An 18909-nucleotide genomic window follows, 5' to 3' on the forward strand; every position below is an offset into this window, starting at 1 on the left:
ACCCTTTCTTGACTTCAATGAAAATAAATACTTGTTTTATAAAAAGTAAAATAAAGACGTCTTTCTTGACCTCATATTTAACTGTTGACAGCACTGTAACAGTAAAACTTGCAATTTCGAGCCTACATTGTTTATAAAGGTAACTATTAAATTCTAACATTTAAATTCTCTCTAAACATTTTACTTGTCGAAATTATTATTATTTCAAGCAATATTAGTAGTTGTAGTAAAAAAAAACGGCTTCAAAACTGGACCTTTAATCTAGGGGTGTTGTGAGGGGGGCACATCCTTGCCCCACGCCCCCATTCCATCTGGATTCGCCCCTGCTTTGGCGTTTGAGCACAAAGAATGGATAACATTTATTTATGCAGAAAACAGGATCAGATTTACAGGTAAGAAAGTTTTATTGCGTTTTCACATCATGTGGTCCTCAGAAAGAGAGTTTAGGTGCATTTGAGTGGAAAATAGTGTTAGTTGTTGACGCGTCGCGGAGGATCAGCTGTTTTTAACTAGACGATACAGAGCAGCTCAGATCAGAATTCTAAATAAAGGAGGGAAAAAGTATAAAAATCTCTTTGTAAAGCTCAGCGCAGGTGTGCTGATCACCGCGCTTTAAGAGGTGAGGACGAGTCGAGCAGCTGCAAAAAAACCGCGGATTAAAAGATCACAGCTCGCTTAAAGTGGGACGTTCAGTCGAACCCCGACCTCCTGCCCACGGACCAAGTTTAATGCTGCTATCGACCCACAATGAAAAATAATAGTAACGCACAGTGACATGGAGAAGTAACTTTAATCTGATTACTGATTTGGAAAGATTAACGCGTTAGATTACTCGTTACTAAAAGAAGTGGTCAGATTAGAGCGTTACCGGCATCACTGTCTAAATTAACTAAATATACCAGTTACTTTGATCTTGGACCTCGGCTATGCCTGCCTCAAGAGCCATGTAGTTTTACAAGTATTGTTGACGTTTTTCAAAAACACTGCAAAATTTGGGATATTATATGTCCTTGTTTTCATTGTAGCTTCCCAGAGATTGATGCTATAGCATTACAAGTGGTACCAAACGATAGCTAATAAAATTTTCTTGCATAGGGTATAAAACATAAACACCTGTGTAAATTTTAACTCATTTTAATGCACAAACACATATTTTTGATGCTTGGAAAGGATGACATCATATGATACATAACTTTATCTCAAAAATGTTACTCTTAATGCACATATACTACAATTATCACATATTACATTGAGGAATAGGTTTAAACCAATTAAGTTTTATCTCTTCATTTCAGATTGTTTGTGAACTGCTGACATGGCATCTGGAAGACAACTACGCAGCGGGAAAGTGGTCAGCGATACAAGTGAACGGGATGAACCAACTGAGAAGAGAAGAAAGGTGGCAACTCCTGCCACAACGTCGTCCAGTAATGTGTATCTCATTGGGCAACCCAGCTCCAGCAGTAGTGGCTGTCAACTTCCTTCTAATTGCCAGGTGTTCCAGTATTTCCTGCATTTGAGAAATGAGAATCCCAACAGTGACAATAGGTCTCTAGCCCATGATACACTGGATGTCATTTTGCCATTCTGGAGTATGGCAAGGATTAAAACACTGACTAGACCAAATGCAGTCAATCACTTCATGATCCTCCATGAAAAGTACAGGAAAATTGTCAAAAACAAGGGAAGAGACAACAAACCAGAGGAAGAGAAACAAACTGACTTTCTGAAGGACTTAGACAAGCTATTTGATATTAGATCAAAAGATGCTGTGGAGGATATAAGAAGCAACAGGCTGCTCACAAAGGAGGCCAAGGAAGAGGACGTCAATTTCTACTTGGACCAACAGACCACTCGACTGGCATACATGTCAGGTCATGACAAGGTGTTTGAGAAGAAGTCTAGAGAGAAAAGTTTCCAAGAAGAAAGAGAAGAGACTGTTATCAGTGACTGCTGCTGCAGCAGCAGAAGTTGGGGAAATTTCAACTGATAAAGACTCAGAACAGTGAAGGCAGTGGTACTAGTAATGGTTCAGAATACACTGAGCCAACACCAAACTGTTCATCAAAACCAAGTACAATAACCTTACACTTTCCACGGTCAGTTATGACCGGTGAAGAGATTTGTAGCACTGCAGATTGGTTGTCACTCTCTGACAACCAGACTACAGCCATGGTGTCTGCAGTGTTGAAGGCAGGAGGCGCAGATCTTGATGACTTTGTTATATCAGCCTCCACTACAAGACGAAACAGGATAAACACTCGCTATAACTTGAGCCAAAGTTACATGAATGACTTCAAGGAAAGTCCACCAGATTACTGCACACTACTTACTGCTGGAGCTGGGTTGCCCAATGAGATACACATCACTGGACGACGTTGTGGCAGGAGTTGCCACCTTTCTTCTCTTCTCAGTTGGTTCATCCCGTTCACTTGTATCGCTGACCACTTTCCCGCTGCGTAGTTGCCTTCCAGATGTCATGATGTCAGCAGTTCACAAACAATCTGAAATGAAGAGATAAAACTTAATTGGTTTAAACCTATTCCTCAATGTAATATGTGATAATTGTAGTATATGTGCATTAAGAGTAACATTTTTGAGATAAGGTTATGTATCATATGATGTCATCCTTTCCAAGCATCAAAAATATGTATGCTTGTGCATTAAAATTTGTTAAAATTTACACAGGTGTTTATGTGTTTTATACCCTATGCAAGAAAATTTTATTAGCTATTGTTTGGTACCACTTTCAATGCTATAGCATCAATCTCTGGGAAGCTACAATGAAAACAAGGACATAATATCCCGAATTTTGCAGTGTTTTTGAAAAACGTCAACAATAAAACTACATGGCTCTTGAGGCAGGCATAGCCGAGGTCCAAGATCAAAGTAACTGGTATATTTAGTTAATTTAGACCTTGGAGAATGGGAATAATATCAGTTTGAATAAGTTTAATGAAAAAGTTATTTTTTGAACAGGTCTAATCTCACCAGTCACTCACCACCCTCTGGAGGCAAGACTCTTGGTAGTTTCCTGTGGTTTACAGATAAGGCTCTAAATGGTTTCTGTCCATATCATGTGTCACTCTCTAGTGGAAAACAGCAGCTAAGTTGCGCCCACGGAGTACCAAAGAGTTTTTATTTTCCGGTGCCAAGTGCCAAGCTTTGGGGAAGTGTTCAAGGGTGAAATGAATGCCAATCCCATCACCACCAACCAGAGATGTCAAATCCGGCTTCAGAAAGTAAAAACCCTCACGTGTGTTACTTCTACCTGTGCACCTAAAACAGGTGATTTCAATAATTAGCTCATCCACCTGCCTGAAGAGCTGAACTAATTACAATCAGCTGGTTTATTGGGAAGATGGAACAAATATGTGGCTGGACTTTTACTTTCTGAAGCTGGATTTGACACCTCTGCCACCAACTCCAAAGTAGGCTGGAGGAACAATTGCAGTACCCCCAAATGCTGCATGCAGCAGGAGCAGTCTTCTCTCCACCTATACCACCACCACAAAGTGAATTCTGAGGTTCATCAGGGATATAGTCTGGCTCCTCTGCTGTTCAGTGCTTGCATGGACTGGGATTTTGTAAGGTCAGAGGACACCAGTAGCATACGGTGCATCTGGAAAGTATTCACAGCACTTCATTTTTTCCACATTTTGATATGTTATAGCCTTTTTCCTCAAAATTCTGCACACAAAACCCTATGACAACGTAAAAACGTTTTTGAGATTTTTGCAGATTTATTAAAAATAAAAAAAAAATAAATCACATCATAAGTATTCGTAGCTTTTGCCATATAGCTAAAAATTGAGCTCAGGTGCAGGTGATCAGTTAAGGTCTGGATGCGTGTGTTCTGTTGTCAGCTGCTGTTACAACTTTTTGATATGGCTAATGAGGCCAATCTTGGCTGCACGTACTGTGCATCCAGAAAGTATCCACAGCGCTTCACTTTTCCCACCTTATGTTGTTACAGCCTTACTCCAAAATGGATGAAATTCATTTTTTCAATGTGACAATGTGAAGTTATTTTTATTATTATTATTATTATTTATTTATTTATTTGGATTTTTGCTAATTTTTGCTGACCTCTGAGACAGGATTGCATCAATGCACAAATTTGGGGAAAGTATAAAACACTTTTACTGCTTTGAAGGTCCCAATAAGCACAGTGGGCATCATCATCCTTAAATGGAAGAAGCTCGGATCCATCAGGACTCTTCCTAAAGCTGCTACACATCTAACCTGAGTGATCGGGGAAGAAGGGCCTTAATCAGGGAGGTGACCAAGAACCCGATGGTCACTTTGTCAGATTGATTTTTGATGAATCAATGGATACCCTGACAGCAGTACTTAAGAAGCTGAGTGAGAAATAGGAGCATCTTGGTTTATGATTGTCCTGGATCAATACTAAGATCCAGGCTTTTAATGACATTTTGGATTTGGCCATCAGAAGTGTCTGAGAGGCAAACGTGTAAAAGCTGTAGCAACATTTCAGCAGTAATGTTCGTGTTTCTCGGTCCTCAACCTTTGAGATTGAGAGATACCTGTGCAGAGCTTAGTCATGAGGTTGCTGGTTGGACAGGGCTGTTTAGTGATGCTGATATCTGCAGGAGAACAAAGGTCCAACTCTTTAGTGTCCTTGGGTCTCATAACTGTTGTGCATGTACAAAATTGGACCTAAAAGATGCACATGACAATGTTAATGCATGCTATTTCTAAAAATAAACGACTACAAAATGTTTGCACATGTATACAAACTGTGATTCATGTGTACGAACCATTGAAGAGTTAAAATGTGAAGGGCCTTATTAAACAAAACGATGCCATGTGCAACTCGTACATTCAATTAATAACACACGATGCATACATACGTATATTTTATCATAAATGTAACAAAACTATAGTTACTAGATGTAATTGTGAGCCATAATTATTTAAGAGGGACTGTTCTATTGTTAAATATATTAGCCGAGTTTTATCTGACATCAAACCACACGTTTAATATTTTTCAGTGTACTGCAGCTGTTCAAATGTAAATATATTAGTAGTAGACATGATTGGATTATCGGCATCATGTGGACAAGGTGTGAATTCCCACCTGCTATACTGGCATTAAACAAATAGATTAATTTATATTAAAAATTATCCCTTGTCTTTTTCACAATTCTTTCAGAGTGATTCTGGGACAAGTTACTAGCACAAACTAAAGCCCATGTAATGGCAATCAGTGAATCCTGGCTAACACCAGAAATTCCTGATTCTTTTCTCTCCATTGAAAACTATAGTTTATATCGGAAAGACCGTATTGGTAAATGTGGAGGTGGAGTAGTGCTCTATGTAAGTCAAAATTATGCGCACTCCATATCAAACATTGAAACTGCTTCAGAGTCACTGCAGCTAGTTATTAATTTTACAAATCAACACGCAATTACAATTATAGTAACGTATATAAACCTCCGAATGTAAATCCGAACCTATATGTGTCTCAACTCTCTGATATATTAAAATTAGTGAATACAAAGGAATTGATTGTACTTGGTGACCTAAATCTGGACTGGAATGACAGCTCATCTAAACCTTTAAAAGCTCTTGCAACCAAACTTGGACTTACTCAGTTAATCAAAAACCCAACTAGAATTGGAAAAACACGCAGCTCTGTGCTTCATCTCATCTTTACTTCTCAACCCTCCAAATTCGCTCTCTCTGGTATAGTAGAAACTGCTATTTCTGATCATTTCCTTACATATGTAATCAGGAAAAAAGCCAAGAATAAAAAAGGTCATGCTAGTCATCCAACTGTGACCAAAGTACTAAACTCTAATTTACCACGATTAAACGAAGAGATTGACAATATTGATTGGTCAAATGAAATGCAACTTAGAAACCCTGATCAAATCTTAATTAATTTTCATGAGAAAATCGAAACTGTAATTACAAAATATACAACTTGTTGTGAAAGTGTCGTGTCACGGACCCACAACAGGGGGCGTTAATGAACGGACAATGGATAAGCCAAAAGTAACAATTTAATGTTGTGAATCGCACAACGACGTACAGACAATAACAATATGGTGGACTGTCAATCATACACCAGGTGACGTGTGGGCAGGCTCGACGATAGAAGACGCCTGGCGAGAGAAGAGTTGGATCCCCACACAGCTTCCACCACCAACGGAGCTGAAGAACACCGGAGCCGCCAAGCCCTGCGCCCCAGGTGGCCACTGTCTTCAGCAGTCAGACCCGGTACTGCTGGCAGAAAACAGACAGTCCTGATGAGTGTGAGTTCGCACACTCAGTAATCCCACAGTCAGTGTTCAGTAAAGGAGGGAGAACCTCCACCTCCAATCACACACTCGTGCAGCTCCTGTCTAACCACTTATCTGATTGGAGTGTGAAGCGAAGCCGTCGCTGATCACACCAAATGCCAATCCCACAGATAAGGCAACACCACAGGATAACGGCTGCAAAAGAAGTTCAGATTATTACTCAACGTTTTTGAGTCAGCAGAGAAAAGTACCTGAATGGTAGCTGATTTCTCGGCGAGGAGGTGGAGTTGCAGTCCGGCCTTTATGGTGATGGTGATGATGATGAATGAGTGCAGCTGGTCCTGAGGATGAGTGACAGCTGTCACTCCCAGTGGCTCTGGTGTCCTCTCGTGCTTGAAGCCCGCACTCCAAGCAGGGCGCCATCTGGTGGTGGTGGGCCAGCAGTACCTCCTCTTCAGCGGCCCACACAACAGGACCCCCCCCTCAACGGGCGCCTCCTGGCGCCCGACCAGGCTTGTCCGGGTGCCGGGCGTAGAATTCAGCCAGGAGGGCCGGGTCCAGGATGAAGCTCCTCTTCACCCAGGAGCGTTCTTCGGGTCCATATCCTTCCCAGTCCACCAAATACTGGAACCCCCGGCCCTTTCGACGAACGTCCAGGAGTCGGCGCACAGTCCAAGCCGGCTCCCCGTCGATGATCCGGGCAGGCGGCGGCGCCGGTCTGGGGGCACAGAGGGGAGAGGTGTGGCAGGGTTTGAGTCTGGAGACATGGAATACCGGATTGAAGCCGCAGTGAAGCTGAAGCTGCCAGCTTCACTGCGGCTGGACTGAGGACCTTCACGATGGTGAAGGGTCCTATAAATCTGTCCTTCAGCTTTTGGGATTCCGTTTGCAGAGGTATGTCCTTTGTGGATAACCAAACCGCCTGCCCGGGCTGGTATGCAGGGGCCGGGGAACGCCGGCGGTCTGCATGGGCCTTAGCCCTCGTCCGGGCTCTGAGCAGGGCAGAGCGGGCGGTACGCCACACCCGACGGCACTTCCTCAGATGGGCCTGGACCGAGGGCACCCCGACCTCTCCCTCCACTAGCGGAAACAATGGGGCTGGTACCCCAACCACACCTCAAACGGGGAGAGGCTGGTGGCAGATGAAACTTGGCTATTATGAGCGTACTCGATCCAGGCCAGATGGTCACTCCAGGCCGTCGGGTGCGCAGAGGTCACGCAGCGGAGGGCCTGCTCCAGTTCCTGGTTCGTCCGCTCTGCCTGCCCGTTCGTCTGGGGGTGGTACCCAGACGAGAGACTGACGGTGGCCCCCAGTTCCCTGCAGAAACTCCTCCAGACCTGGGAGGAGAACTGAGGACCACGATCTGAGACAATGTCTGCTGGAATCCCATGCAGACGCACGACGTGGTGGACCAGGAGGTCTGCAGTCTCCTGGGCCGTCGGGAGGTTCGGGAGGGCCACGAAGTGGGCCGCCTTGGAGAACCAGTCCACTATCGTTAAGATGGTGGTGTTGCCCTGGGACGGCGGGAGGCCCGTGACAAAGTCCAGGCCGATATGAGACCAGGGGCGACGAGGCACAGGCAGAGGCTGGAGGAGGCCTTGGGCCTTGTGATGGTCGGCTTTGCCCCTGGCACAGGTGGTGCAGGCCTGGACACACTCCCGGACGTCGGCTTTCATAGACGCCCACCAGAAGCGCTGCCGGACCACTGCCACGGTCCTTCGCACCCCTGGGTGACAGGAGAGCTTGGAACCGTGACAGAAGTCAAGGACCGCAGCCCTGGCCTCTGGTGGGATGTACAGTCTGTCCTTCGGACCTGTCCCCGGGTCCGGGCTCCGTGTCAGGGCCTCCCGGACGGTCTTCTCCACGTCCCAGGTAAGGGTGGCCACGACAGTGGACTCTGGGATGATGGTTTCAGGGGGGTCTGACAGCTCGGTCTTGACCTCCTCTTCATGCACCCGGGACAGGGCGTCAGATCGTTGGTTCTTAGTCCCGGGGCGGTAGGTGATCCGGAAGTCAAAACACCCGAAGAACAACGACCAGCGGGCTTGCCTGGGGTTCAGACGCTTCGCGGTCCGGATGTACTCCAGGTTTCGATGGTCCGTGAAAACCGTAAATGGTGCCGATGCTCCCTCCAACAGGTGTCTCCACTCCTCAAGAGCCTCCTTCACCGCAAGAAGTTCCCGATTGCCGACGTCATAGTTCCGTTCAGCTGGGGTCAACCTGCGGGAAAAGTAGGCACATGGATGGAGAACCTTATCGGACTCCCCGCTCTGGGATAACACAGCTCCTATCCCTGAGTCAGAGGCATCCACTTCAACAACAAACTGGCGCTTGGGATCGGGCTGCACCAGAACCGGTGCAGTCGAGAAACGGCGTTTCAACTCCCTAAACGCGGCTTCGCACCGATCCGACCAGGTGAAGGGGACTTTTGTGGAGGTCAGGGCTGTCAGGGGGCTAACTACCTGACTGTAGCCCTTGATGAACCTCCGGTAGAAATTTGCAAAACCGAGGAACTGTTGTAGTTTCCTACGGTTCGTTGGTTGGGGCCAATCTCTCACCGCCGCAACCTTGGCCGGATCAGGGGCGATGGAGTTGGAGGAGATTATGAACCCCAAGAAGGACAAAGAAGTGCGGTGGAACTCACACTTCTCGCCCTTCACAAACAGCCGGTTCTCCAACAACCGCTGTAGGACCTGACGTACATGCTTGACATGGGTCTCAGGATCCGGAGAAAAGATGAGTATATCGTCTAGATATACGAAGACAAACCAATGCAGGAAGTCCCGCAAGACGTCATTATGCTTGGAACGTCGCGGGCGCATTGGTGAGGCTGAACGGCATGACCAGGTACTCAAAGTGACCTAACGGGGTGTTAAATGCCGTCTTCCACTCGTCTCCCTCCCGGATCCAAACCAGGTGATAAGCATTCCTAAGATCCAATTTCGTGAAAATTTGGGCTCCATGCAGGGGCGTGAACACTGAATCCAACAGACGTAACGGGTATCGGTTGCGAACCGTGATCTCGTTCAGCCCTCTGTAATCAATGCATGGACGGAGTCCGCCGTCCTTCTTGCCCACAAAAAAGAAACCAGCACCCATCGGGGAGGTGGAGTTCCGGATTAATCCGGCAGCTAACGAGTCCCGGATGTAGGTCTCCATTGATTCGCATTCCGGACGTGAGAGGTTGTACAGCCTGCTGGACGGGTACGCAGCGCCCGGTATCAAATCAATGGCACAATCGTACGGACGGTGCGGGGGCAGCGTGAGTGCCAGATCCTTGCTGAAGACGTCAGCAAGGTCGTGGTACTCAGCCGGCACCGCCGCCAGATTGGGGGGGACTCAAACCTCCTCCTTAGCTGTCACACCGGGTGGAACCGAGGATCCTAAACACTCCCGGTGGCAGGTTTCGCTCCACTGAACCACAACCCCAGACGGCCAATCAATCCGGGGATTGTGTTTTAACACCCATGGAAAACCCAAAATCACTCGGGAGGTAGAAGGTGTTACATAAAACACAATCTCCTCCCTGTGATTCCCAGACACCACCAATGTCACTGGCTGTGTCTGGTGTGTGATTAGTGGAAGAAGGGTGCCATCTAGTGCCCGCACCGACAATGGTGACGGTAAGGCCACTAGAGGGAGCCCAACCTCCTTTGCCCATCTGCTATCCAGCAGATTCCCCTCCGACCCCGTGTCCACCAGTGCTGGGGCGTGAAGGGTTAGATCCCCACTCAGGATCGTGACTGGGATTCGTGCAGATCGTCGGGGTTTCCCCACGTGGGTGTTGTGACCCACCCTTAGCCCAGTCTCTAAGGACGAGTGCTGTTGTTTTGACCGTTTGGGGCATTCTCTCTGTGTGTGCTCGGTAGAGCTGCAGAGAAAACACTCTCCACGGATCAGCCTCCTTTGTCTCTGATCTGATCGTTTTTTGGCCCTGCTCGTTTCCATAGCAACGTCAGCAGGGGGAGCTGTTGTCACGTGGAGAGCCCTGGCAGTGGAGCGTGGGGAAGTCGGCTTCCTTTAAGACCCGGGAGGAAGAGGGACGGCTTGTACGTGGCCACGCCCCTCGTCTCGCTGCCGTCGGTGTTCCGTTAATCGGTTGTCTAACCGTATAACCAGGTCGATAAGCCCATCTAAATCCCGCGGCTCGTCCTTCGCCACCAGGTGCTCCTTAAGGACCAGAGACAGTCCGTTTACAAAGGCGGCGTGGAGCGCAACAGCATTCCAGCCGGCTCGCGCTGCCGCCATGCGGAAGTCGACTGCATACTTCGCTGCGCTCCAACGCCCCTGCCGTATCGACAGCAGCACACTTGAAGCGGTCTCGCCTCTATGAGGGTGGTCGAACACCTGTCGGAACTCCCTCACAAACTCAGTATAAACCGTTAGGAGCCGTGAATTCTGCTCCCAAAGTGCCGTAGCCCAGGCGCGTGCCTCTCCACGAAGCAAATTGATCACATAAGCCACCCGGCTGGTGTCTGCTGCGTACATGACGGGACGCTGTGAAAAGACGAGCGAGCACTGCATCAAGAAGTCCACGCACGTCTCCACACAGCCTCCGTATGGCTCCGGAGGGCTTATGTATGCTTCAGGGGACGGTGGGGGGGTTCGTTGAACGACCAGCGGAATGTCTGTTTCTGGCACACGGTCAGCAGGAGGAGGTGCTGCAGCAGGGCCCTGAGCATGCGCTTCCACCTGGGCGGTGAGAGCCTCCATCCTACGATTGAGAACACTGCTCTGCTCGGTAACTAAGTCCAACTGAGCGGTAAAGGCAGTTAAGATGTGCCTCAGCTCACCCAACACGCCTCCTGCTGGCGCCTGTGCACCTCGCTCTTCCATTGGCTGTTCAAGCGATGGTTGACGCCCCTCGGGATCCATGACGCTGGCCGAGAAATCCTGTTGTGAAAGTGTCGTGTCGTGTCACGGACCCACAACAGGGGGCATTAATGAACGGACAATGGATAAGCCAAAAGTAACAATTTAATGTTGTGAATCACACAACGACGTACAGACAATAACAATATGGTGGACTGTCAATCATACACCAGGTGACGTGTGGGCAGGCTCGACGATAGAAGACGCCTGGCGAGAGAAGAGCTGGATCCCCACACAGCTTCCACCACCAACGGAGCTGAAGAACACCAGAGCCGCCAAGCCCTGCGCCCCAGGTGGCCGCTGTCTTCAGCAGTCAGACCCGGTACTGCTGGCAGAAAACAGAGACAGTCCTGATGAGTGTGAGTTCGCACACTCAGTAATCCCACAGTTAGTGTTCAGTAAAGGAGGGAGAACCTCCACCTCCAATCACACACTCGTGCAGCTCCTGTCTAACCACTTATCTGATTGGAGTGTGAAGCGAAGCCGTCGCTGATCACACCAAACGCCAATCCCACAGATAAGGCAACACCACAGGATAACGGCTGCAAAAGAAGTTCAGATTATTACTCAACGTTTTTGAGTCAGCAGAGAAAAGTACCTGAATGGTAGCTGATTTCTCGGCGAGGAGGTGGAGTTGCAGTCCGGCCTTTATGGTGATGGTGATGATGATGAATGAGTGCAGCTGGTCCTGAGGATGAGTGACAGCTGTCACTCCCAGTTTCTCTGGCGCCCTCTCGTGCTTGAAGCCCGCACTCCAAGCAGGGCGCCATCTGGTGGTGGTGGGCCAGCAGTACCTCCTCTTCAGCGGCCCACACAACACAACTGTCCGAACGATAAAACAACGGCAAAATAAATTACCTTGGATTAACTCCCAAATAATTAAACTTCTTAAACAAAAAGCTACATCTTTAAAACAATATAGAAAAACCAAAACGACAGAGAGTAAATATCAATTCAGGCAAATTAGAAATAAATGCACGGCTGAATTATACAAATCCAAAATGACATATTTTCAAAACTTAATTGTTCGAGCTGGCTCAAATCCAAAAACGCTATGGCAAGTACTTAACAACATAACAGGAAACAATAAAAAGAATAACAAATAAAATTCAAATTAATATCGATGGTAACCTTGTCATGGAACATGAAAGGATTGCAAGTGCTTTTAATGATTATTTTATATCCTCTGTAAAGGAGTTATCCTCTGTCTTCACATCTCCTGATATTACAACAGTGCAGACAGGTCTTCAACCATTGTTCTCCTTTTCAGAAGTCTCCCAACAAGAGATATCTGCCACTTTTCAATCCTTAAACAACTCACACACAGGATGTCACTGGCTTAACAACGAACTTCCTGAAGACACACTCTGAAAGCTTTGTACCTGTGTTTCACCATCTGATCAATTTATGTATTAGACTCTCTGTGTTCCCATCTTCCTGGAAAACTGCCCTGATCATTCCCATATTTAATTCAGACAGCCCTACATGCATTTCAAATTACAGACCAATAGCTATACTTTCAACAATATCAAAATTACTAGAAAAAACTCTGTATAATCAACTTATCAACTTCCTGGAGAACAACCACCTGCTCAGTGACTCTCAGTATGGTTTTCGGTCAAAACGTTCCACTATGTCTGCTCTTCTACTGTTCACTGAACATATACGCTCTGCTTTAAACAAAGGACAGATTACAGGTGCAGTTTTTATAGATTTCCGTAAAGCATTTGATACAGTAAATCATCTCATTTTACTAAGTAAACTTCAGTCCTTTAAGCTGTCCCAAAGTGTGCTTGACATGATTACATCCTATTTGAGTGGCAGGTCTCAAATAGTCAAAATTGGTCAAACAAAATCTCGTCTTCTTAAATACAATATCGGTGTACCACAAGGGAGTACTCTTGGTCCATTACTGTTTCTTCTTTATATTAATGATCTTCCACTTATATGCAACTATTCTAACATTTTATTGTATGCAGATGACACTGTACTCTTTTATTCTGACTCAAACCCCAATTTTGTAAATGCTAAATTGTCATCTGATCTCAAAACACTCCAAAATTGACTAACGGATCACCATCTTAGTATTAACATGAAAAAGACAGAATGTATGTATTTTCATTCCCCCAGGAAGCAACTCCAAATGTGCAACATAATCATTTTCTCCGATTACAAACTGCACATAACAACAACCTATAAATATCTTGGTGTGCTCTTGGATTCTCATCTTAATTACAAAGAACATGTCAACTCTCTGACCAAGAAACTGCAACAAAAACTGTATGTCTACAACAAAATCAGACCATATTTGACAACCTCTGTTTCTCACACGTACCTCCATGCCATAGTCCTCTTCTTTATCTCCTATTGTTTGCCTATATGGTCTCTCACCACAAATGATGTTCTTGATCCTGTGGCTCGACTGTATAACAGAGCTTTCAAAATTCACTGTCAACTTCCAGTTTGGACCCACCATTGTATAGCTCTGACCAGATCAAATGCTCTGACCTTCAACAACTATATAAGTAGTATGGCTATTAGATTCTATTTTCAGCTAAAAAACTTCAACCTGCCACCAGCTCTGTTGGCTCTAGTACCAACTACAAACTCTCAAAGGAGCACCAGATCAACATCAGCGGAACAGCTCCATGTCCCTTCTTATAAAAACACTTATGGACAAAGATCATTCTTCTACATATATACTAAGGTGTGGAATGATATCCCTCTGGGCACTAGAACTATCAGCTCAGAGATACTATTTAAAAAAACTTACAGAGATGATTTATTGAATAGTTATTCGTGTAACCACTGATCTACCTTTCTCACTTGTCTGATCTTTTTATCTTTTTATTTATGTATTTATGATTTTATGAATGTGTGCTGTACATGTTAGGTTTATTGTCCACATGATTGAATGAAATGACTGTTTGTGTGTAGGTTTATGTGTAAAACAGGAACCTGCTGTAAAACAGTTTTAACTGAGTCAGGCCTGGGGTAATGTGCAATTGTGCTTTTAACCTTTTTCCTGTATAATAAATGAAATTAAATAATGATAAACAATTGTCTACTTATTCTGTTAGGTGGACAGTTTCATGTAGGTTTTTGTGGGATTTTTAATGCTTCTTAAAGCTTGCTAAAGGTATGCCTATAAGTGGGCATGATGTCAAAATTAATACAACATATGCAGCACCTTAAGAGAAAAGTCATAATGAATGATGGTGTTCAAACGTGCTTGAGGGCACTTACACTTACTGTGTTACTACTTACTGTATTATTTAGTTATTTTGCATTGCCACTGCTGTGATCACACACAAGCACCTTGATTAATGGAGTGTGATGTTGTAGTTACATTCTTTGCTAGCTAAGGTGATGACTGGCTGTCTTTGGTACAAGATGTCTTTGGGGGATGCTTGGGTGCTGCTGGAATGACTATGTCAAATGAGCGGTTAGTTACAGTGACTCACATGAGGAGCATCACTTGCGAGATCAGCTATGACATTTTGGCCATGTGACGCCTTTCTGTGGGTATCCAGGTGCCCCAGCAGCTGGAGAAGAACAAGGGGATGCCAGTAAATGGACCAGTTGTCTGCAAGGGTGTTTGCCATCCAAGGTTTAAGGCTGTTTTATGGTGTGGTGGATGTGGTGAGGAACTGAGGTTCCCTACTATTCCCCTGCATCATTTTTGAGCCAAGCAAGCAGATACAGCCCCCAATAGATGTGATTTACTATCTGTATTCAAACTGTACACCACAAGAAAACATCATAGGACTTACTTAAATGAATACAGTGCCTACCCTGCTATAAACATGCTCACAATCAGTATTAGTATGTTGTCTTATTATAAACACATTTTACACTCAGAGGAACATCCTGTTGTTAATGTTATCTGGATTTTGAAGACTGATGAAGGTCAAATAACCCAACAGAGAACTAAGATCTCTGAGTTATCTAGTTAGATTCTGTCCTTAGTCTTGCAGCACTTTTGTTACGAGTGCTTTCATTCTGTAGCTTCTCCTTGTCCTCTGGCAAACTGGAAATTTTCATCATATTACTCTAGCCCACACAAAAATAGTTTGCAGGCAGACCTCAAAACATCATAGTTCTCTGCCTCCCACCAGTACCTTTGTGTACGCCCCAGTGGTCTCTCCTAATTGATTCTTGCACATTATTTTTGAGGGGAAAACAGCCAAAGGGTTTAATTCTGAAGTGCAAAAACAAGCAAACAAACAAAAAACAAACAAACAAAAAAGGATCTTAAATGTCTTTACATGGAGCTGTAAATCATTGTTGTCTCAGAGGGATTTGCCCTCTCTGTAACATACAACATCCTCTGTCATGCATGGTGGATGAAGTGAACTCCAAGGATGTGTCATGTTTCCGCAGGTGTAGCAAAATGGAATATGAGCAGAAGAATTATAGTCATCGATGTAACTGAAATGTCGGTCTATGCAGAAGAGAGCTGCTGAATGAACATCCGGGTTCTTCGGTGATGTAGTACAAAAGATTGTGCTTCATGCAGCCTCATATGATTCATATTTTCATGTCACATTTTCATTTTGCTGCATGACAACAATCACAATGATAAGGTGACTCATTTGGATTCAGTCAAAATGGGTTCTCTACTCTAATATAAGCAGTAATACGGGGCACACTTTTACACATGCAAATGATTCTAGTAGTATTTAAAATATCCTACAAAATTTGTTAAAAACATGTCTCCCCTCTCTGGTCCCCCTTATTTCTGCCATTATTCATCCCTCTCACCACTGGAACTGTCCCTACATCCTTCAAAACTGCTGCTATTATCCCAGTTTTGAAAAAAACCTGGAGCTAACCCTTCCGACTTCAAAAACTACTGTCCTATGTCCAATCTACCCTTCATCTTCAAAATCCTCAAACAGTTGCCTACCAACTCCACTCTCACCTATCCCACAATAACCTGTATGACCAGTTCCAGTTTGGTTTCCGTCCATGCCATAGCACAGTACTCAATAAAATCACAAATGATCTGCGCATGGCAGCTGGTTCTGGACTCCTCACATCCTCATCCTCCTCAACCTGAGTGCAGCTTTTGATACCATCTGTCTCTCTACTTGTCTCAATTGGCTGTCTTTCATTGGCATAACTCACACTCCATTAATTTGGTGTGCATCTTACCTCTCTGGCCAAGCTCAGTTCACCCAACTCAAGTCCTTTAAATCCATCCCCTCCTCTATCAATTCAGGTGTGACCCAAGGCTCTGTCCTGGGGCCCCTCCTCGTCATTATCTACCTCCTTTCCCTTGGCAATATCTTCTAAAAAATTTAACATTCATTTCCACTGTTATGCTGATGACACCCAGCTCTACCTTACCACTAAACCCCCCACTCTTCCGCCCATCTCCCTCACTGATTGCATCTCTGAAATAAAAACCTGGTTCACCCTATACTTTCTTAAATTAAACAGTACTAACACTGAGGTTACCTTCATTGGCACAAAATCCACCTTATCCAAAACCGACACCTTTTCTCTCAACTATTGATAATTTCAAGGTTTCACCTTCCCCCCAGGTTAAGAATCTGGGTATCATCCTTGACAGCACACTATCCTTTCAATCACACATCAATAACATTACTAGGTCTGCCTACTTCCACCTACAAAACATCAATCATGTTATGTTACAGCCTTATTCCAAAATGGAGTAAATTCATTTTCCCCCTCAAAATTTTACTCACAACACCCCATAATGACAACATTAAAAGTTTTGTTTTTTTTGGGGGGGGGGGGGGGAATTTATTCAAAATAAAACACTAAGAAATCACATGTACATAAGTACTCACACCCTTTGCTCAATACTTTGCTGATCCACCTTTGGCAGCAATTACAGCCTCAAGGCTTAGCGTAGCTACTAGCTCTTAGCCGTTTTAGCATGGCGGCTTCTCCTGTCTCTCCCGTACTTTTCTGCTCTGGGTGTGAAATGTTTAGTTATTCCTCGGCCTCTTTTAGCAGTAACGGTACATGTAATAAGTGCAGCTTATTCGTAGCTTTGGAGGCCAGGCTGGGCGAATTGGAGGCTCGGCTCCGCACCGTGGAAAATTCTACAGCTAGCCAGGCCCCTGTAGTCGGTGCGGACCAAGGTAGCTTAGCCGCCGTTAGTTCCCCCCTGGCAGACCCCGTGCAGTCGGGAAGGCAGGCTGACTGGGTGACTGTGAGGAGGAAGCGTAGCCCTAAACAGAAGCCCCGTGTACACCGTCAACCCGTTCACATCTCTAACCGTTTTTCCCCACTCGACGATACACTCGCCGAGGATCAAACTCTGGTTATTGGCGACTCTGTTTTGAGAAATGTGAAGTTAGCGACACCAGCAACCATTGTCAATTGTCTTCCGGGGGCCAGAGCAGGCGACATCGAAGGACATTTGAAATTGCTGGCTAAGGCTAAGCGTAAATTTGGTAAGATTGTAATTCACGTCGGCAGTAATGACACTCGGTTACGCCAATCGGAGGTCACTAAAATTAACATTGAATCGGTGTGTAACTTTGCAAAAACAATGTCGGACTCTGTTGTTTTCTCTGGGCCCCTCCCCAATCAGACCGGGAGTGACATGTTTAGCCGCATGTTCTCCTTGAATTGCTGGCTGTCTGAGTGGTGTCCAAAAAATGAGGTGGGCTTCATTGATAATTGGCAAAGCTTCTGGGGAAAACCTGGTCTTGTTAGGAGAGACGGCATCCATCCCACTTTAGAGGGAGCAGCTCTCATTTCTAGAAATCTGGCCAATTTTTTGGGATCCTCCAAACTGTGACTGTCTAGCGTTGGGACCAGGAGGCAGAGCTGTGGTCTTATACACCTCTCTGCAGCTTCTCTCCCCCTGCCATCCCCTCATTACCCCATCCCCGTAGAGACGGTGCCTGCTCCCAGACCACCAATAACCAGCAAAAATCTATTTAAGCATAAAAATTCAAAAAGAAAAAATAATATAGCACCTTCAATTGCACCACAGACTAAAACAGTTAAATGTGGTCTATTAAACATTAGGTCTCTTTCTTCTAAGTCCCTGTTGGTAAATGATATAATAATTGATCAACGTATTGATTTATTCTGCCTAACAGAAACTTGGTTACAGCAGGATGAATATGTTAGTTTAAATGATTCAACACCCCCGAGTCACACTAACTGTCAGAATGCTCGTAGCACGGGCCGGGGCGGAGGATTAGCAGCAATCTTCCATTCCAGCTTATTAATTAATCAAAAACCTAGACAGAGCTTTAATTCATTTGAAAGCTTGTATCTTAGTCTTGTCCATCCAAATTGGAAGTCCCAAAAACCAGTTTTATTTGTTATTATCTATCGTCCACCTGGTCGTTACTGTGAGTTTCTCTGTGAATTTTCAGACCTTTTGTCTGACTTAGTGCTTAGCTCAGATAAGATAATTATAGTGGGCGATTTTAACATCCACACAGATGCTGAGAATGACAGCCTCAACACTTCATTTAATCTATTATTAGACTCTATCGGCTTTGCTCAAAAAGTAAATGAGTCCACCCACCACTTTAATCATATTTTAGATCTTGTTCTGACTTATGGTATGGAAATAGAAGACTTAACAGTATTCCCTGAAAACTCCCTTTTGTCTGATCATTTTTTAATAACATTTACATTTACCCTGATGGACTACCCTGCAGTGGGGAATAAGTTTCATTACACTAGAAGTCTTTCAGAAAGCGCTGTAACTAGGTTTAAGGATATGATTCCTTCTTTATGTTCTCTAATGTCATATACCAACACAGA

Source organism: Thalassophryne amazonica, chromosome 12 (assembly GCF_902500255.1).
Source record: "Thalassophryne amazonica chromosome 12, fThaAma1.1, whole genome shotgun sequence".
Lineage (NCBI taxonomy): Eukaryota > Metazoa > Chordata > Actinopteri > Batrachoidiformes > Batrachoididae > Thalassophryne > Thalassophryne amazonica.